The 22500-nt window shown below is 40.2% G+C and overlaps 1 protein-coding gene across 1 annotated transcript in view; it reads left to right on the plus strand.

Moving 5' to 3' along the window:
• LOC143026318 (uncharacterized) overlaps positions 1–22500 on the plus strand; it is a 975677-nt gene that overhangs the window by 926333 nt on the left and 26844 nt on the right. The window lies entirely within an intron of this gene.

The following is a 22500-nucleotide window of genomic DNA, read 5'->3' on the forward strand; positions in this document are numbered from 1 at the left end:
ATTGAATTGGCTTTAACAAGGATGATGCAAATAAGGTCATCATAATAAAACAACAGGGCAGGACTCTGAGTAATGGATTTAAACTGAACAAATTTAGATTTAAGAAGGAAAGAGGCAAGATTTGGTTTACTAATAGGGTGGTCAACGGATGGAATAGACTTAGTAACCATGTAGTGAGCGCTGAAACTATCAGTTGTTTTTAAGAAACAGTTAGACAACTTTATGGATGAGGATGACAGGTGGTAATGGATATGGAGCTGCCTAGTGTAGACCTTATGGTCTCTTGCCGTCTCCTTCATTCTCATGTTCTTACGAGTATGTGTCGATTACTATTCTTATGCATCGGGGAAGGAAAGAAATATGGGGTTCTGCTTTCAGGTGAATAAAAACGCCAAACATCTTACACAAATAATATTACTCGTACATAGCTCGCGACGGTACTAAACGAGGCACGAAAGCCACCTTTCTCTCAGACCACGACAACCACTCAGAACACAAAGACAGAACAAGCTTCAGTCACGCGACCAGGGCCCCACGAGTATTAACATACCACGCACAGTCAGGCACTATGGTACCTCTCCCCCTCCCCCCTCCCCTTCCCCTCACGTGCCAAAGAATAGTGAAGCTGGCGAAAAGAAAGGCTGCCTTCCTCTTGCATAAAGGGAAGCCAGCCATTCGCTCCGGCTTGATACTAGGCGAGTACCAGGTGCCCGCTGGGGACGGAGAAGGGTCGAAGAAAAGAGAAGGGAAGGGTTACGAGGGGCCGGGGGGAAATGGTGGGTGATAGCTTGAAGGGAAAGTGAAGGGAAGGAGAGAATACTCGTTAATAGAGCGAGGGGAATGGTATTGGTAACCCGGAACAAAAGGAGAGAATAAAAAGAGTCAAAAAGAGCAGGTGAAAGAGTAAAATAGAAGAGGGGGGATATGGAGCAGTAAGAGAGGGGTAAACTCGAACACCTTTGGTATTGAAAAGGTGTCACGGTATGCGATACTTTAGTGTTAACTAGAATAAAATACCATCACTCAGTTGAGTCTATCTATATATCAAGAGCTTTTTTCCCTCTTATAAGGGGGGTAGCTAAGCCAGAGGCACGTACCTATTCCCACTCAATTCACTCCCCTCCACCACCCCGTTCACCCCCTCCATCTCAGAGTAGGGGTTGAATAATGAGAGAGAATTGAAGGAGAAATAGAAAGAGGATGGACTGGAATGAAAGCGATGCGTCAATTGGAAAGGAAGGAAAATGAGTGAAATGAAAGAGATATGAATCGGGTAGGTTTTGGTAGACGGGCCATGGGGAAACGTGAGTTGAAAAAAAAAATGATGGAGAGGATGGGAAGAAAGGAGGAAGGGCGGGAGTGAGGGAGGGAAGAAGGGAGGAAGGGCAGGAGAATGCGAGGGAGGGAGGGAGGGAGGGAAGGAAGAGAGGGAGGACGGGAAACTGAATGATTTGGTATTGGTTACAACGTGTATCTCAATGTTGAGGGGGAGGATAGCATTGTTACGTGCAGGAGTATGGTCGCAAATGGGAGAAAGAAGGTTGAGATAGGGAGGGGACGGTAGATAGCAAGGGAGTAGACAAAAAATAACGGAAGATGGGAGGAACTGTAGATAGGTTCGTATTGGTGTAAGGTAGATGTCGATGTTGAGGGGAGGTTGGGTTCCTATTTGCAGGAAAGTATCGGAAAACAGTTAACGTAAAGCGGGGGAACTGATGCGTGAGTGAACGTAGTGAAGTGAGCGGTTATACATGCTGATCTAGGCAAAAGGGGTCCGGGTGCAGTTCTGGGTCGTGTTGAAGTAACTGGTATACAAAACACGAAGGAATAACAAAACACTAAACCAGTATATGAAGTAAAGTGAACCATATGATATTTTAGGCGAAATGGATAAGAATGTAATCCCCAGTTAATGCCAAACTCAGTGATAGACAAAACATGAATTACTAACAAAACACTAAACTGATATATGAAGTAAAGTGAACCATATGATATTTCAGGCGAAATGGATAAGAATGTAATCTCCAGTTAATGCCAAACTCAGTGATATACAAAACACGGAGGAATAACAAAACACTAAACCAGTATATGAAGTAAAGTGAACCATATGCTATTTTAGGCGAAATGGATAAGAATGTAATCTCCAGTTAATGCCAAACTCAGTGATAGACAAAACATGAATTACTAACAAAACACTAAACTGATATATGAAGTAAAGTGAACCATATGATATTTTAGGCGAAATGGATAAGAATGTAATCTCCAGTTAATGCCAAACTCAGTGATAGACAAAACATGAATTACTAACAAAACACTAAACTGATATATGAAGTAAAGTGAACCATATGCTTCCTGTTCTAGGTGAAATGGGTTAGGCTGCGTATTCAGTTAATCCCAAACTCAATAATAGACAAAACAAGAAAGAATGACCAAACACTTAACAGATAAATGGACTAAAGTGAGCCATATCCTTACTAATTTAGGCGAAATGGATTAAGATGTAATCTCCAGATAATGCCAAACTCAATAAGAGACAAAAAAAAAAAGAGAATAATCAAACACTAAACTGATAAATGTAGTAAAGTGAACGATATGCTTACTAATCTAAGCGAAATGGATTAAGATGTAATCTCCAGTTGATCCCAAACTCAATAATAAACAAAACTATGGCTAATAACTAAACCAACTAAACTATCTGTGGCACGAGATCGTACATGTGCCGAGCTGGGTAAAGGATGTACAGGGTATTCGACGTTGCACTAAACGCAACAGCAAACGAAAACTGGGATGAAAAAAGAAGCAGTAAAGTGAAACTTGAGGGGGGAATTTTTGTTTCGCCTAGCCCTGGGCTCTCGAGAGGACGCTGTCAATAGTGGGCAGGCCATGAATAGGAGCCACAACCGGACCGGAAGTTGTCTGGTCCATGAATGAGATAAGGGTTTACCTGTGGGTTGAGGGCAGGATAGTAGATTTGTGATAAAAAAAAAAGAAGGAATTGGATAACTGATAAAGACTGTATGATAGAACGGTAGAAGAACTGGAGGTAATACATACATACATACATATACCAAGGCTTTTTCCCCCTTACAAGGGGGGTAGCCAAAAAGAAAAAGGCATAAAAATCATTCCCACCCATTCCATCCCTGAATACACTCCACACCCCTCCACCCTCCCTCTTATCTTAGCACCTCCTGAATGACGGGTCATCCCTGCACCTTGTCCACTGCCCTGGGTCAGAAGCAGTGTCGCAAGACACAGCACATCCACAGCAAGGCCGCTTCATTAAATTACCTCCAGTCCAGAAGAACTGGAGGTAATACAGGTAATAAAACCAAAATTGAGACCAAATGAATCAAGAACTTGGGTTAGATATTCTAATTTAGCATTATACATTAGTGTGGAGTTAATTACCACTAACCAATGCGAGATAAAAATAGAAGAGATTAAATGAATAAACAGAGGAAGGTAAATTTTAAGACACGGGAATAGATGTTGATAAGGAACAAAGAAAAATATAAAAGTGATATGTTTAATAGTGTATAATTCAACAAGAAATTGCCTTAGAAATAAATTGAAATGAGTTCAATTTTTTTTTTATAAATATAGAGGAGAATATCCACTACTAAAATGTGTTGAAACACATGGTATACCTGCACATTGGTCTATCTAGCAGCAAGCATGTTTTATTCAACAGAGAAATATCCTCTTCAATGTCGGGGTGAATATTAAACCAAAGACCCCCGTATGTGGTATTGATTTCATGTTTCATGAAATAAAAATTTCAGTGATTTCAGTGACATCACTACAAAGCAGAACCACGCAGTGTTTTTATTATTGGAAATTATCTTCATTCAAAAAGGAATGATGGTCAGTTTTAGCTTCTACTATTCTTAATTCGATTCTTATGATACCTGACACTTGATACCGCAATAAGAAGAACAAAAATCTGTATAAAATGAAAATATAATTTATTTGCTCGAGGTTAAATGAAGATAGATGGAACGCTGTTGAAACGAAACTTTCTTCTCCTTTATTCATGTAAGTGCGTAAATGATATACAGCGTGTTGCTATCTTGTTTGCTAGCTGTGACATAACTCACGAATATATGGAAGCGTGTCAACTAAAACAGACATTAATGATTTAAAAATCTGGTACACGATTTTCATTTTCTCATTAATTTTTCTTTATAAAATTAAAATAAGTTGATAAAACTATGTTAAAATTTGCCTGTAATATGTATGAATAAGTAAATGGTGTGTCGAAAGAATAAGAAGCTTCCCTTAGTAGGTTTAGATGTGTTTAAAAAGACAAAAAATATTTGCCCTGAATTTCTTTAAACTCTAACACCACAAAATTGTCCACAGGGACAGAAACTCCAATAAACAAGTGTCCATCACTGTTAGGAGACAAACATATAAAGTTCCAGAGAAAGGATGCACAACAGTAGACGTAAGTGTAATTAAAGGTGTGGGCTTAAACTAGGGCTGGAAATATGGCTCAAAGTTTGCCTGTAACAGTAGCTGGAAATGCGTTGCAGAAGATTGGCTCAGAAAGTTAACGACAGTTTGGAACGTAAGGGGAACAGATGCCCTTCCCCGAGTACGAAGAACAGGAGTCTGGTTACAGAAGCTGAGAAGTATTAAAGTGAAAGATAATCAAATATCATTACGTCAGTGAATTCCTCGATTACGGGAAAGCTACAGTTAGCTTATATGATTAGACAATTAAAAGAAAAGAAGATCAAAGGAAAGAAATTAAGATTAAATACATCTGATAATACAATTTTGGATTCTCGCTGATCGCGGTCAAGAAGTTGGTGGTTCGAACCCACCGCCAGCGAGTTGGACCAAGGGCACAGTTGATTAAATTCCACACTACAAAATTCTTTCCAAGGGACACCATCATAGCCTCCTGGTAGGTGGAGCTGTCAACGCTAAACTAAAAGCACAGTCGAAGCAAAAAAAAAAAAAAACAGAAAAAGGTGAATCTATATATCTCCGCTATGCTTTTAATTTTGATTTACAAATGAGCTACATTTTTCTTCAGTGATCTCCATACAATTTTGTAATTCAAATGAAGGCTGGTAGTATTTGGAGGTATCAAAGTTAATCTAAAGTTCAAAAAGAAATTAATCCAATAGAGAACCAAAACAACATTGCGGTCAAGGTCTGGTCGACATTTGGACAAGCCTTCAAAGAAATAAAGATTTAGGAACATATAATCCCAATTTTTGTTTTGGGTTCCTCTGGTAGGGATTAAGTAAAGAGTAGAACAAGGTAAGGAGAGAGAAAAGAGAGGAAATACTCACTCACTCACTCACCCACTCACTCACTCACTCACTCACTCACCCACTCACTCACCCACTCACCCACTCACTCACTCACTCACCCACTCACCCACTCACTCACTCACCCACTCACTCACTCACTCACCCACTCACCCACTCACTCACTCACTCACCCACTCACCCACTCACTCACCCACTCACCCACTCACCCACTCACCCACTCACCCACTCACCCACTCACTCACTCACCCACTCACTCACCCACTCACTCACCCACTCACTCACCCACTCACTCACTCACTCACCCACTCCCTTACTCACCCACTCACTCACTCACTCACTCACTCACTCACTCAGCTTGTCTCCGGGCCCCTTGGTGGTCCATAACCGCTCTTGAAACGTCTCGCCATGTCTGTGTGTCCTGTGCCGCCTCCTTCCATTCTCTTGGTTCTATTCTGCATATCTGCACATATCTTCAACGCAGTAGTGAAAGAAATACACTTTATACAGCCATTTTAGGATGAAATAGGCAAGAAATGGTATACCAACAGTAGGTAACGGTTAGAAAAGATTCAATAAACATACAGTGAGCACTGAAATAACTGGTTGTTTTAAGCGATTAGATAACTTTATGGATATAGGTGACAGGTGGTAAGAGACATGGAATTACCTAGTGCAGGCCCTATGATCTCTTGAAGTCCACTCTATTTCTATATTATTATGTAAACCTAGAAATGCACTGTAACATCGAAAAGACAAGCGATTGAGGCAACTGCGAAGTGAAACGTCGAAACAATTGTTGCTATATCTCTTTTGGGAACACGACCAGAAACACGGAAATGCACACACCAGCATTAAAAAACAAAGCAGGTGAATGTGTTAACTGAGATTTGAACAGAGATGAGACGAGAAATTGATTCCAGACCTCCAAAGCTGTCCGCCGGCGCGCACACACACAGATTTCCAGTTTGGCCAAAATCAGTATACAATCTACTCCTCTGTGCGGAAATTGTGACCTCCACCGGCCTTATTGCGGAATACTGTATTTGCTTCCAAGGCTTATGCTCCGGACAGAAGAGGCAGACGCGGCGACATTGCCATATTTAATTCATGCAGGAATAGAGACCACTGGCATTGTGTTTGGAAATAAGACCCAACAGACTAACCCAATGACGATTGTTTTATTTTCTGACACCAACCGATTCTTTTCGACTGAAACATTCCCCCTTCCTGTCGTAGAGTTGAATTCTGTCCCAGATAATAATTATCCTCTTTATATATTTTCTGTTCAGCTATTGGACGTTTTCTACCGTTATAGACGAATTGGAGGTCCAGGAAGTTTTAAGATAGTCACGGACAATACTCAAGAACTACATATTTTTTTCACTGAACGACTACAATACTTGCTCCTTGTTAATTCATATTTTCTATATAATATCTACCCTACAGTAAACGGTACACAGCCATGCACATAAGCACATGAATACTCAATAAGAATTATACTTGTTAAATGAACACTATAGAGTAACTCGGAACTTGCTGGCGCGTGTATGTCTGTGTATTACTGTCAGCGTAATGTCATAATGTCCCACAGATTTCCCCCTAGGGAAGTAAAGTCTAACTAACTTAATTATCAAGACAACGCTGATTCACATACGCTATGTACTGCCGTGGTGTCTCGTGGACGTGAGAAATAGGAGAGACGTGAGGGGGAGTTTGAATGTGACTGCAGTGACTGTATGCAATTTGGACACGTTAAGCTACATGGTCTATCGTAACTAGGTGATCCTGGGCCAATCCTCAACGACTACTGGTAATTGCCCCTTGCCCTGACTATGTGAGAACACGAACGCAGTTAAGCTCTTCCTGGTGTAAATTCCTCGATTTTCTCAATGGTCGTCTATGAATCTTGGAACTAATCATGGTTCTGAGTTTTGTTTTGGAGTTATAGAAGATTTTGCTTTGACAAACAATTTAGTAAAGATCCAGACCAGCTGGATTTTTGGTTAAGTAAAGAATTAGGCACGTACATAAGAGAAAGGGAGAAAATATTATCTTCATAAGGCTGAAGAAATTAAGATATTTTAAATATCACCACATCTGACACCTGTTACTGTACTGGTGGGTTGCCTTGGTTGAATAAAACTAGTTACTGGCAGTCGGAACAAATGTTTTTAAGTCGTGTATAGCCATGAGAGGGTTTCCATCGGCTTATCAAAGGCATCTAACATAACATAACATAACATAACATAACATAACATAACATAACATAACATAACATAACATAACATAACATAGCATAACATAGCATAGTATAACATAACATAGCATAACATAACATGACATAACATAACACATAACATACAACATAACATAACCCAACCCAACCTAACCAAACCAAACCAACCAAACCAAACCAACCAAACCAACCCCACCCAAACCAACCCAACCCAACCCAACCCAACCCAACCCAACCCAACCCAACCCAACCCAACCAACTCAACCCAACCCAACTAAAACAAAGGTATAAACCACGTAACACCACGAATGACCTATACAGAAATTAAAGTGTTTTGAGAATATCGGTGATTCTGTAGAAGTTTATAAAAACAAAATTGTAACATATCGTAGTAAATGCACATTTCTTTATATATATTTCAAGATGTAAATATAATTTACGACGTTTCAACACCAACCAAACGGATGTGGACCGAATGATACTTTGCTTGCTCGACGCCAAGTACTCACAAGCATAGTCTACTTGTGTGGTCTTCTTTGACACAAGAAAATCAATAACAACCTTAAGTTTTTCTATGGTAGAATAATATTATATTCCATTAGTCAAAATATAATATATTAATTGACACTCAAGCATGAGTGAATAATCGAGTCAGTACATAAACGTCTTGCTACACAAGTTTCTATAACAAACAGTGGTAGTATCGGTTGAGTTCAAATTCAAGAAACCAGCTACATCTCTGGTTCCGGCTGCAGGTGAGGATGTACGATAACCTCCATTCATTTTCTCGTAAATTCAGTTGCACGAAAATTATCCTGCCACTAATAGGACGGTATACAAGACCAGCGAGATGTAATCCATGACACAAGGAAAGATCGGTTGGCTTGTTAAAAAAAGAAAAAAAAAATAATGACATGAATGCTATTGTGTATCGTCGTTGGGCGGAAATGGGTTGGTGGTAAGGATTGTTTGTTGGTGTGTATTTTGGAGTGTTAGGATACATGTGGCAGACCAGAAGTGTGATGTATTCTTGGTGTTTGGTAAATTTCAGTAAAAGGAAATCAACTGAAGTTTGACAGCGTCAGATTAACTCCAACTCCATTGTTGTGTGATGGAATGTGCATAAAATTTTATTTGTTACGATCAGATTAAGATTGCAGTACGTACAATTAATATAATTGTATACGGACTCTATCTAGGAGTTATGCCACATAGGATCGATTGAAATATGGGATGGGTTGCTAGAGGTACTGGGAGGGTGGACATAAACATATCAAGTCTCAAAATTATGTGAAGGGACAATATGAGGTAGGTGACAGAGGCCGGTGTGAGCTGTCATCCACGAGGGATGTATATATACTGACCGCCACCCAAGTGTAGTTTTATGCCCACGTGACCTCCTCTTACATTGGAATATGAGCGTTATTACATGCAAATACTAAATGACAGAACACAATTATGCTAAGCGATGCCATTCCCTAGCATAAATGTGAGTTACGAAATTAAGTTCAATCACGGTTGTGTTTTGAGTGCTGTGAAAAAATACAGAATATCAAGGGGATGACTTAAGTCATGTAGATTGCAATTACAAAAATACAATTAGGTCATTATAAGCTTAATCTGCAGTCATTCCAGGTAACACATTTGGAATTATTTTCCAAGTGAAGCGAACCACAAGGCAATGAGATGCAAATTAATCTTTTCCTTTGCTACGCAAGGAAAAATAGATGCCTTATATCACCACGTGTCCTTTGAAGTACTCGCACGCACGGACGCACAACACATGCACACGAAAGCGCACACACAAACACACACACACACACACACACACATCCATACGTACATGGGTACAAATATATATGCATATGTATATGTTCACTTACATATACTCGTATTCACTTGTATATTATACATACATATATATATATATATATATACAAATATACGGTGCATAAGTTCATAGATTTATACATACAAAGGTATACAGAGAATTTTAACTTAATTCTTCATCACCTCTATATTTTTTGTTTCTTATGTCTCCTCATAACGAGTATTTGCCCAACTTTTTCATTATTGTCCTGTCCTTCAAAGGAAAACTTTTTCCATATAAACTATAATCTTCTTCTGCGTAATTAAAGAAAGAGAACTCTCAAAGGATCCTGATCTCCTTTTGTGCTCTTTTTTATATAATCCAGCTTTGTGCAAATGTGTCAGTCTGCCTCGAATATAAATGGACCAGGCTTGTTTTGTCTTACGGAAGTTTTCTCGAAAATATTCAATGTCTCATTTGTTAGTCATTAATGGGATTTATAAAAGTATGGGTATAGTTATCCTGGCCTACTTTGTAAAAATATAAATGTATATATTTTTCAGTACGATAATTAGTACTTATACACATTGTACACTGGAAGACCTGGTACCTGGTGCCTGGGATCCTTCTCGTAGGAAAAACGTGAACATTATACTCGGTGTGTGAGGTTTATTAAAAGACGTTTCGGCTCTATTTCCTAAATACCATCCTCAGGAGTATCAAAAGTTATATATATTACCCGTCGCTGTACCTAGGAGAGGAACTGCACGGTCGAGCCGTGCCGTGTTCCTTCCATGCCAAATGTCTATTAACAAATAAATACATACTGAATATACATGCATATACATTCATATATATACACCTTACATACACATGTACACACATGAATACATCCATGTATACACACATGCTGACACGTATATATCATATGAGTGTATATATACTGATTTGATATATCTACTTAATTATTTTCTTTTATTTAATTCGCTGGATCGAAATTAATCATATGCACTTTGGTTGAAAATTGTACAGGCGACCAAACAGATAACATCAGAATATTTTTGTTATCAAGATTCCATGGTTACACTTTCCTACATTCAATCAATATCGTAAGTGATCCATTAATCCTACAATTTGCATAATGAATACTCACTCAGACAGACTATCAATTTAATTTACTCGACAACCGACCGTGTAGTTCTTGTTTAGTCATCTGCCGCAATCGTTTCATTTGGTTATAAGCACCCACGAGCGCTAAGAGTCATGAAGGGGTTTCCCTTCGAACAGGTATAATCACTTGGCTGTAGCCTCAGCGAATAAAGGGCGGTTTGCACGGATGCTTTAGAGGGAGTTCACACGGTTTAACGGTTCGAACACGCGGTTCGACAACCAAATACCCCGTTCACACGTTCACACATCACTTGAAACACGTGTCTGTCGAACCGCGTTCGACGAACCGTTACTCCGTGTAAATCCCCTCTTAGACGCGAGACGCAAACTCTTATTCGCACCTGAAACGCTAGACGCGAGCGGTAGATTGAACATGTTTAACTTAATCGCAGCGTCAAAGAGTCATTGTGAGTTCATGATTTCAGTCGCTAGCGAATTAAGACGCTCGTTCAAAGCGAATAAAAGCAGCGCAGTGTAAACGACGCTTAAAGCGGGCCCTACATGATCAATATTATTGCGCAATATTCCGTATTGTGCAATATTATTGAAGGTGTAGGGATGGTTAGTGATGATTGGGACAGGAGATAGTGATCCTTTAAACCAGTGGTTCTTAACCTTTTTTGGCAGTACTTTATAAGTAATATGATTATGCTATTAAAAGCTGGTTACAGAAACAAAATTATTTAATCATGGTCTGCTTAGAATCCTAAAACTAGGCATCATGTATTTTAATTATTACAGTATATAATTATAATATATTTGTAGTGGGAAAATAATTATTTTCTGCAAATCCTTAGTGACCCAATAAAATGGCTTGGCGACCCAAATTTGGGTCGCGACCCAGGGGTTAAGAACCACTGCTTTAAACCCTTTAGACATCCCAAATGGCAGAAGGTGTCTGTCCAGTGGTTAATAACACAGTACAATACGGAATGTTGCGCAATAATATTGATCATGTAGGGCCCGCTGAAGCGGATGTCACTTGGAGACATTCGTGATGGACATAAATAACAACGAAAAATTTGGACAGAAGAAAGACTATTGTACAAAAATGCTTCGTCTTAGGTTTAATTAGACGTGTTTATTTCTAGCTGCCTTATAAGGAAGGAATGAACGTAAAAGTGAGGAGGCTATGCAGTCAGATTGATGTTAGTCTCCGTTCCACGAGAAAATGAAAAGTTATTGTAAATATCCTATCAAAAAATATTCCCCCTAACTTCACCAAGACATAAGCTTCGGGTGGGAGCCAGCGAAGTTGAATTAAAAACCGCGCTCTCTTTACGACGAGAGGTCGGGTGAAGAGGAGATGATTGGAAGGCAAGAGAAGGAACATCTTGCCGTGAAATCAAGGTTCTTACTCATCACAAAGTTTGGCACTTGTAGTTTGAGTTCAAAGGGAAGTTTTAAGCACTGAGTCAGGCTAAAGTTTTAATATCAGGCATGGCAGGAGAGGGCTCAATGTAATCACGGTATCATTCCATATTGAAAGCTTGCCGTAATTTTGGTTTTATATTTTCGAGTCGAAAGAAATTATGTTTTTATTCTCACATACAGCTAAGAGTAATGACGTACATATGCCAAGGATTTTTCCCCCTTTCAAGGGAGGTAGCCAAAAAGAAAAAGCCACAAAATCACTTCCACCCATTTCATCCCCAGATAAACTCCACTCTCCTCCACTCCCCCTCTTATCTTAGTACCTCTTGGATGACGGGTCATCCCTGCACCTTGTCCACTGCCCTGGGTCAGAGGCAGTGTCGCAAGTCATAGCACATCCACAGCAAGGCCGCTTCATTTAATCGGCGACCCCCCCCTCTCCGTAAGAGTAATGAAAAATTGAAGAAAATGCAAGAACTGAATAATGATACAAGACTCTTTTGGGTAGAGCAGGAAATGGTATCTTATTCTTAGTCAAGGGTCAGTTCATTATAAATGTTCGGCTTCGTAGTTCCATTACCAATACTTCTAACCACAAACACGTTTCCCTTCGTGGTAAGGACATTGTACTGATCTGGGTTGACAGGTGTAGCATGTAAGCAATGAAACATTGAACATTCTTTTTATGCACCGTCAAAAGTGAGGGGACTACGGTGGGAGGTGCGTGGCTGCGGCCGATCCCGGGATTCGAACCCCATAACTAAGCAAATGCGAGACCAGCACGCTTACAATTACGCCACTAGCGTAGTCCTAGTCAATGTCAAAGTTAGTTTATGAAGTTCATATGTGCTCTTCAGTGACAACATAACTCCCTTGACCACATCAGCTCCTATTGGCTTCACAGATTCATTTGGAGTTGTTATTGTTGTAAAATGTAGTTTACCAGCGCTTCTATCCTTGTGGATAATCTCGCGCGGCTGTTGCGCAATTTGGTGTTAAACAGAATGAATTACTTAAAGAATATTATCGTTCCTTAGAACGTAGTTACAATAAATGGTTGATAGACGTACTCTCATTTCACTTTAACGAATATCTATATATATATTATATATACATATATATATATATACATACATATATATATACATACATATATATATACATACATATATATATACATACATATATATATACATACATATATATATACATACATATATATATACATACATATATATATACATACATATATATACATACATATATATATACATACATATATATATATATATATATATATATACATATAATATATATATACATATAATATATATATACATATAATATATATATACATATAATATTTATATACATATAATATTTATATACATATAATATTTATATACATATAATATTTATATACATATAATATATATATACATATAATATTTATACATATAATATTTATATACATATAATATTTATATACATATAATATATATACATGTATATATATATACATATATATATATATATATATATATATATATATACAGTATATCAACAATCATCAATCAACATCGAATAGCTATCTTCTGCACTGCTGCGCTCTTCATATTTTATTTACATTTTCATTTGTTTTATTTTATCTTTTTTTTTTTTTTTTTTGATATCCGGGGTAGGGGTTTGCTAATCAATGCCAGACGATCATTCATTTGAAAGGGCGCCTTAATGAAATGCCGAGAGCATCTTGATTCATCCCGTTTGGCACAGTGCCTCCCTTCAGACATTCTATTAAGACGAACGATAGACAGAGGCCTTCGAAAGAAGGGGTTTGGTCATAATGAAGGAGTTGAGGTTATCCCAGTTTACTCTGCTGCACAGGAGTGGAGATTAATCTAAAAAAAAAAAAAAAAAAAAAAAAAAAAAAAAAAAAAAAAAAAAAAAAAAATTATATATATATATATATATATATAAATTTTTTATGTTATTCCTTCCTTCTTTCTACTGTCGTCTTTATGTACCTCCTTTTTCACCTCGGGTACTCCACCTCTTCAGCGCGATATTTTCATCAAGTATAGAAGCGACAGTTTACGCCAACAAAATACGAATGATCTGTAACACAGCGAGACCCTTTACAGTTTAGACAATTTAGTCTATATAACAGAATGGTTCCTTAACTTGTTTTGAGTGAGTACCACGTGGAAGCTCCGCATCATCATCGCGTACCATCTGGTTAAAAAAAATCGATCAGATATCAGTTTATTCATAAGCAGAATACACAAATAAACCAACAACAAAGACATTTACACTTTCACATTACGGAGGCAGGTGGAAAGCTGGCTGTGCTACGAGACGTATTTTCAGTTGCTGGCAGCAAATTTTCCAAAAGCTGAAAATCGCATATAACCCCCAAAAGTGTTCGCGTATTATCTGTGAAGTCCTCGCGTACTACTAGTGATACGCGTAACTCAGTTTGGGAACCACAATTTTAACGAATCGTCGCCGGTCAGAAAGTGTCAAAGATGTGAAACATGAAGATCCACACTTGTTGTCAAAGGAAAAGAGAGGGAAGGTGAATTCCTTTAATTTCCAAATTTAATTAATTATTGAATCAATTCCCAGCACGGCGAGGCTCCGTGCATATTTTGACTTAGTAAGAGTGAAATGATTTTCTTCAGCCACTGAGGGTTGGAAGACGAGTCTATCGATCTTCCAAGAATACCTCGGGAGCTTTCTATCATAGAAGAGGGACTCTAAATGTTGATCAGAACCACCTTAACCCGGTGACGTGCTATATATGTTATTTTGGGTTGGGGATGTGGAGATGTGGAGAGAGAGAGAGATGGGAGATGTGGAGAGAGAGAGAGATGGGGGATGGAGAGAGAGAGAGAGAGAGAGAGAGAGAGAGAGAGAGAATGGGAGATGGAGAGATGGGAGTTACGGAGTTGGAAGGAGGTGAGGTGAGAAGATGGAGGATGGGGGGAATAGGGACATAGGTGATGGGGGATGGAGGATGAGGGGATGGGTAGAAGGGAGAGGTAGATGTTACAGGGGTAAATGTTGGAGGGCTAGATGGGAGATGGGCAGATGGGAGAGGGGGAGGTGGGAAAGGGGGAGATGGGAGAGAGGGAGATGGCAGAGGGGAAGGTGGGAGAGGGGGAGGTGGGAGAGTGGGAGATCGGAAAGGGGGAGATGGGCGAGGGGGAGATGGGCGAGGGGGAGATGGGCGAGGGGGAGATGGGAGAGGCGGGGATGGGAGATGGGGGAGGGGGAGATGGGCGAGGGGGAGAAGGGGAGATGGGCGAGGGGGAGATGGGAGAGGGAGAGATGGGAGAGGGGGTGATGGGAGAGGGGGTGATGGGAGAGGGGGAGATGGGAGAGGGGAAGATGGGAGAGGGGGTTGATGGGAGAGGGGGTGATGGGAGAGGGGGAGAGGGGGAGAGGGGAAAGGGGGAGAGGGGAGAGGAAGAGATGGGAGAGGGGGAGATGGGAGAGGGGGAGGTGGGAGAGGGGGAGGTGGGAGAGGGGGAGGTGGGAGAGGGGGAGGTGGGAGAGGGGGAGGTGGGAGAGGGGGAGATGGGAGAGGGGGAGATGGGAGAGGGGGAGATGGGAGAGGGGGAGATGGGAGAGGGGGAGATGGGAGAGGGGGAGATGGGAGAGGGGGAGATGGGAGAGGGGGAGATGGGAGAGGGGGAGATGGGAGAGGGGGAGATGGGAGAGGGGAAGATGGGAGAGGGGAAGATGGGAGAGGGGAAGATGGGAGAGGGGGAGATGGGAGAGGGGTAGATGGGAGAGGGGGAGATGGGAGAGGGGGAGATGGGAGAGGGGTAGATGGGAGAGGGGGAGGTGGGAGAGGGGGAGATGGGAGAGGGGGAATGGGAAAGGGAGAAATGGAAGAGGGGGAAATGGTGGATGGGGATTATCTCAGACAACTTCTTAAGTCTGAGAGAGCAGAATTCATCAAGAGAGATCATTTCGTTCCGCAGTGGCTTCCCAGACTGAATAAAATCGACTGTCAGTTAACCCACACTTGCCAGAGAGAACCATCAGCTTGAAGATTTAACTACGTTCAGCCAAGTTAACAACTTGAGAATCCTTAGACGTTTCTATTTAGGTTTACAGAAGTTCCGTGTCTGATGTGAGTTGAGAGATCAATTAAAGAAGATTGATAGAGAAGCACCCGGTACAAATATGATGCGCCAGTTTAATCTCTTCTTTTAATTCCTGTTTTAAGGGTCTTTTGTGTTCTGAGATGGGTCCTATTCGGCTGTAGATGGAAGTCCTTAGGGAACTAGTGTTGGTTCAGGGAAGTTGATGTTAGACTAATATTGGTAGCATTCGTCAGGTCTTTCAATTTTGAGATTGAGTGATTTTTTTTTTTTTACAATTTTTGGCTGGGGTCGTGGGGTAGATGAGTCTGTATAAATCAAACTTGGTCCCTTCAGTCTGTTTGTATTAAGACAGAACTCTGTCATCTGAAGACTTCATCGGGTTGGAGGTAATACAGAAGAGGAAGATGAGGAAGCCATATCAAGAGGTGAAGAGTAGCTGCTGTCGAAGCCGTCACCTTTACCTTATGTGCTTTGGGGACTTTTGGGCCAGGAAGCATTTACTGCTGTGAATCTGAGAATTACAGATGGCCTTAACCTCTCCACTGTTTTTTTTTCTTTCTTTCTTTTTTTTCTTTCGGTGTTTTGGGCGGAATGAACGTATTTAGTGTTGTACCCCTATAGGAGTGATACATTTAAATTCACTCACATAGCCACGCATTTACAAACGGAGTTGCTTATATCCGAAGAAACCTTGCGAGAAGGAGAGTCGGTGCCAAAATATCCATCAGATGCTCAAGGGTTTAAAAGATATTTGAATTTCGTGAAGATCATATAACGCTAAAAATACATCAGCCAGTAATTATACCTACTTGTGATAATTCATCAGCAACTAGCGTTCTCTAATATCTAAGAATCTGATTACAGATAGCTTTGTTTACACGTAGATGAGCACATTGGAATACAAAGATGTAGATTTTTCTATATAAAAAAGGGTTGTTGACGCTCAAGCAAATCAGTTACATATCCACATTTGATCCACGAAGAATCTGCAAAAATAATATATTCAATATTTCGTGTACAACCCTCGAAACTTCCTTTCTAAACGATCTTGAAGACCCGTATCTTGTCCAACCCTATTTTTTGGCGGAAATTGATTCAAATGCTTTTTTTTTTTTCTTTTTTTCTTTTTTTTCTTTTTTTTTTGGTAACATTTGTTTCTGATGATTGATATTACTTTTGTAGCTTGCTGTCCTACCCATTCAAATCTTTCAGTCTTTCAAATGAGACTCGAGAACCAGAGGAAAATAACATCCCCAATATGGACAGATTAATGACCTATATAATTGGTTCGTGATGGTTGGGCTTTTGAAGTCAGAAGATTATGCTATCAGTCCTAAAATCGCATTTGCTTTCTCTGAGGCAGAAATATAATACTTAGGTAATTTGAGTTCGCCACTGCTAATTATACAACGATCCTTTTCAAATTACACTTTCCTTTTGCCAATGATATTTTCATAAGTGCACAGTTGGTTTCATGAATACTCGTATATGTGTATATACTTTTTGGATGTATATGTACTCTCGTTTCTCATTTATTCTAAAGACATTTCAATGAGATGAAAATGTTTCGTTTATAATTTATCACTTCCTTTGCGGTTATCAGGATATTTAGAACACAAGAACATAATAGTCAACCACAAGAGACCATAAGGCCTACAGCAGGCAGTTCCATGTCCTTTACCACACGTCATCCCTACCCATAACTCTACCAAATCTTCTTTCAAATAACCAATTGTTTCAGCGCTCACTAAATGGTTACTAAGTCTATTCCATTCGTTAACAACTCTGTTGGTAAACAAACAGTTCCCTCCTATTTCCTCCTTAAACATGCATGTGTATATGTATACAAGTATGCATGTGTGTATATATGTACGTATTTATCTATATGCAAATTGAGCACATGTACGTGTTTTCACGTGAGGCTTGGGAGGAACCTATCCTCATTCTTTGATAACCTCACACTTAATAAAGTAAAAAGGAGAAATGAGGAGAAAGATTTTTTAGTCGGTTTTCATGATGCAAATCCCGACAAAGTGCAAAAGTGATGAAAGACCAGACGACCCTAACGGACTTGATATACCCTCTCGTACCCCTATCGTATGCCTGTACACCACAACTCTAATAAGTCATCTATTACCATCCCTTTACATTCTCTTTAATTATCTTGAACGTTTCTAGTTATCTACCTTGTTTGTATCACAAATGTTTTCGCACATTATTCCGCTTTATTCCTCTCCTCCGTTTCTTTCCTTTCTATTGGTCTTTCTGTTTTACATTCCCATTTTCGTCAGTCATGACCCTAAACCTCTGATTCCTCTACGCTCCCCGCTCTCCTCATAACATATTCTCTCACTGCCCTGCAACGATGTTTCGGCGTCTTTCGTTCTTAAATTGACCTTCAAATCTAATGTTCTCCTCACTTTTCTGTATCTTTTCTCGGGGCCGTTACAAAAACGTCTTGTCCATCTTCCACATTCACTCTTCTTTCTCGTAAGTCTCGAATACTTTCACCTTTATGTCTTCCTTATTCCCTTTGCGATATAGATTTTTCCTGCACCCTCCTCTCTGTTCTGACATCCTAAGACTTCATAGCTCGCTCATGTTTGCAGATGTTCTGGATTTCTTAGAATTTTAACAGCTTTTGGTTTTTCTACATCTTACGCTTTATTCAGCTTTATGTCTACTTGTACTGTCTTCATTATCCTGTGCGTCTTTCCGTCTCGTTTCTGTAGTCACCGCATATCTCTTAGTCTCCCTCTCTCCCACAAAATATTAGTAATTAATCATAAAGTATAGTTTATAAATATCTTAATTCACGTCGACCACACTTAATATATTGGCCAATTGTAAGACTGTACACTCAAAACGTATAATTCTTTTTAATACAAGTCACATTATAGATGAGTTAACTACAAATACTGAAGTGAAATATGGAAGCGGGAAGAACTGAATGAGTGACTGAAGCAGTTGATGATTGGGTGAATTGGTGAGTGAATGAGTGAGTGAGTCACTGAATGAGAGAGTGAGTTACTGAGCGAGTGAGTTACTGAGTTACTGAGTGAGTTAATGAGAAAGTGAGTGAGTGAGTGAGTGAGTGAGTGAGTGAGTGAATGAGTGAGTGAGTGGGGGAGTGAGTGAGTGAGTGAGTAGGGAGAGTGTGCGAGAGTGAAGGAGAGAGAGAGAATGAAGAACAAAAGTCTTTCTTCGCTGGATCGTCTCAAGACTATTCACTGCATGATGAGCCGCTGTACTTCACCACATTATCATCTTTGTATCTCCACAATACAAGGCTGGTTGCCTGGTGCGCATTGAGCTACGCCTTGTTCTGGTTTACTCCATTGTGTTTGGATACACGTGTACCGGATTTCATGAAATCCGTTCTCAGAATTCCAGAGTAAAGAAGAGTATTCTACATCTCCAATCACTTTCCGGACTTCATGGTGTATGTTCCAGGAGAAAGAGTTGTTCCAGGAGAAAGAGTTGTTCCAGGAGAAAGAATTGTTCCAGGAGAAAGAATTGTTCCAGGAGAAAGAATTGTTCCAGGAGAAAGAGTTGTTGTTCCAGGAGAAAGAGTTGTTGTTCCAGGAGAAAGAGTTGTTGTTCCAGGAGAAAGAGTTGTTGTTCCAGGAGAAAGAGTTGTTGTTCCAGGAGAAAGAGTTGTTGTTCCAGGAGAAAGAGTTGTTGTTCCAGGAGAAAGAGTTGTTGTTCCAGGAGAAAGAGTTGTTCCAGGAGAAAGAGTTGTTGTTCCAGGAGAAAGTTGTTGTTCCAGGAGAAAGAGTTGTTGTTCCAGGAGAAAGAGTTGTTGTTCCAGGAGAAAGAGTTGTTGTTCCAGGAGAAAGAGTTGTTGTTCCAGGAGAAAGAGTTGTTGTTCCAGGAGAAAGAGTTGTTGTTCCAGGAGAAAGAGGAGTTGTTCCAGGAGAAAGAGGAGTTGTTCCAGGAGAAAGAGGAGTTGTTCCAGGAGAAAGAGTTGTTCCAGGAGAAAGAGTTGTTCCAGGAGAAAGAGTTGTTCCAGGAGAAAGAGGAGTTGTTCCAGGAGAAAGAGGAGTTGTTCCAGGAGAAAGAGGAGTTGTTCCAGGAGAAAGAGGAGTTGTTCCAGGAGAAAGAGGAGTTGTTCCAGGAGAAAGAGGAGTTGTTCCAGGAGAAAAAGTTGTTGTTCCAGGAGAAAGAGTTGTTGTTCCATGAGAAAGAGTTGTTGTTCCATGAGAAAGAGTTGTTGTTCCAGGAGAAAGAGTTGTTGTTCCAGGAGAAAGAGTTGTTGTTCCAGGAGAAAGAGTTGTTGTTCCAGGAGAAAGAGTTGTTGTTCCAGGAGAAAGAGTTGTTGTTCCAGGAGAAAGAGTTGTTGTTCCAGGAGAAAGAGTTGTTGTTCCAGGAGAAAGAGTTGTTGTTCCAGGAGAAAGAGTTGTTGTTCCAGGAGAAAGAGTTGTTGTTCCAGGAGAAAGAGTTGTTGTTCCAGGAGAAAGAGTTGTTGTTCCAGGAGAAAGAGTTGTTGTTCCAGGAGAAAGAGTTGTTGTTCCAGGAGAAAGAGTTGTTGTTCCAGGAGAAAGAGTTGTTGTTCCAGGAGAAAGAGTTGTTGTTCCAGGAGAAAGAGTTGTTGTTCCAGGAGAAAGAGTTGTTGTTCCAGGAGAAAGAGTTGTTGTTCCAGGAGAAAGAGTTGTTGTTCCAGGAGAAAGAGTTGTTGTTCCAGGAGAAAGAGTTGTTGTTCCAGGAGAAAGAGTTGTTGTTCCAGGAGAAAGAGTTGTTGTTCCAGGAGAAAGAGTTGTTGTTCCAGGAGAAAGAGTTGTTGTTCCAGGAGAAAGAGTTGTTGTTCCAGGAGAAAGAGTTGTTGTTCCAGGAGAAAGAGTTGTTGTTCCAGGAGAAAGAGTTGTTGTTCCAGGAGAAAGAGTTGTTGTTCCAGGAGAAAGAGTTGTTGTTCCAGGAGAAAGAGTTGTTGTTCCAGGAGAAAGAGTTGTTGTTCCAGGAGAAAGAGTTGTTGTTCCAGGAGAAAGAGTTGTTGTTCCAGGAGAAAGAGTTGTTGTTCCAGGAGAAAGAGTTGTTGTTCCAGGAGAAAGAGTTGTTGTTCCAGGAGAAAGAGTTGTTGTTCCAGGAGAAAGAGTTGTTGTTCCAGGAGAAAGAGTTGTTGTTCCAGGAGAAAGAGTTGTTGTTCCAGGAGAAAGAGTTGTTGTTCCAGGAGAAAGAGTTGGTGTTCCAGGAGAAAGAGTTGTTGTTCCAGGAGAAAGAGTTGTTCCAGGAGAAAGAGTTGTTCCAGGAGAAAGAGTTGTTCCAGGAGAAAGAGTTGTTCCAGGAGAAAGAGTTGTTCCAGGAGAAAGAGTTGTTCCAGGAGAAAGAGTTGTTCCAGGAGAAAGAGTTGTTCCAGGAGAAAGAGTTGTTCCAGGAGAAAGAGTTGTTCCAGGAGAAAGAGTTGTTCCAGGAGAAAGAGTTGTTCCAGGAGAAAGAGTTACTGATAGAGTATCCTAAGAAATGTGTTATGGTTCATCACACGTGATTTTATTCGATGGAAAAGGCAGAAATAGCCATGGGAGGGATGAGCAATGTTCTTGGTCGATTAAAGCTCTCATCAACGTAACGTCCGCCCCCTCATATGCACAACAAAATCTACTCTTAATCAAAACAAGGGCACAATATACTCGTATACGATGAGGGGTTTAATATTAACAGTCTTTGTTAATAAGCAACCCTCTACAAAGCAGTCAGACACCATTTCCTCTTTAATTAAAAGAAAAAAGTCTTCTACCACTAAATTAAACTTCCTCTATTCAGCCTACCATCTTCAAACTTTACTTGAACTTCTCCAAGTAACTCCGTGGAAGGGGAAGGGAAATAGACCCACACTCCTACTCTCATTCGTTTTTAAAAGTCGGGTGGTCGGGTAGACCTGCCACCAATGTTGCTTGCCTTGCCAACATTTTCTTGGGAATATGTCTTTGTGTACACAGGTGTGTATATACACATAATACACATATAAATATACGTATACATACACATACACGCTACACATACACACTTAAATTTATATGTTCATCTTTGCGTCCACCAACATAGGCACATGTGAGTGAGCTTCGCCATGGTCTTGCATCACGTGTTGGACTCGTGGTAAACAGCTATTACCTCCACGAATGATAGCTTATAGCTCTAAAAGACTGTTCTCTAATGCCATGGCTTAACATACACACAGTAACAATTTGTTGTATCAGTGAAAGCTTTTCACAATGGAAGCACGGTTTGAGCTTAGGACATTACGCGCGCTAGATCATGTCTCTATCCATTACACAAGTGTGTGTGTGTGTGTGTGTGTGTGTGTGTGTGTGTGTGTGTGTGTGTGTGTGTGTGTGTGTGTGTGTGTGTGTGTGTGTGTGTGTGTGTGTGTGTGTGTGTGTGTGTGTGTGTGTGCGTGTGTGTGTATGTATGTGTGTGTGTGTGTGTGTGTGTGTGTGTGTGTGTGTGTGTGTGTGTGTGAGTGTGCGTGTGTGTGTATGTATGTGTGTGTGTGTGTGTGTGTGTGCGTGT

Source organism: Oratosquilla oratoria, chromosome 6 (genome assembly GCF_046742065.1).
Source record: "Oratosquilla oratoria isolate Oo_2021 chromosome 6, ASM4674206v1, whole genome shotgun sequence".
NCBI classification, from domain to species: domain Eukaryota; kingdom Metazoa; phylum Arthropoda; class Malacostraca; order Stomatopoda; family Squillidae; genus Oratosquilla; species Oratosquilla oratoria.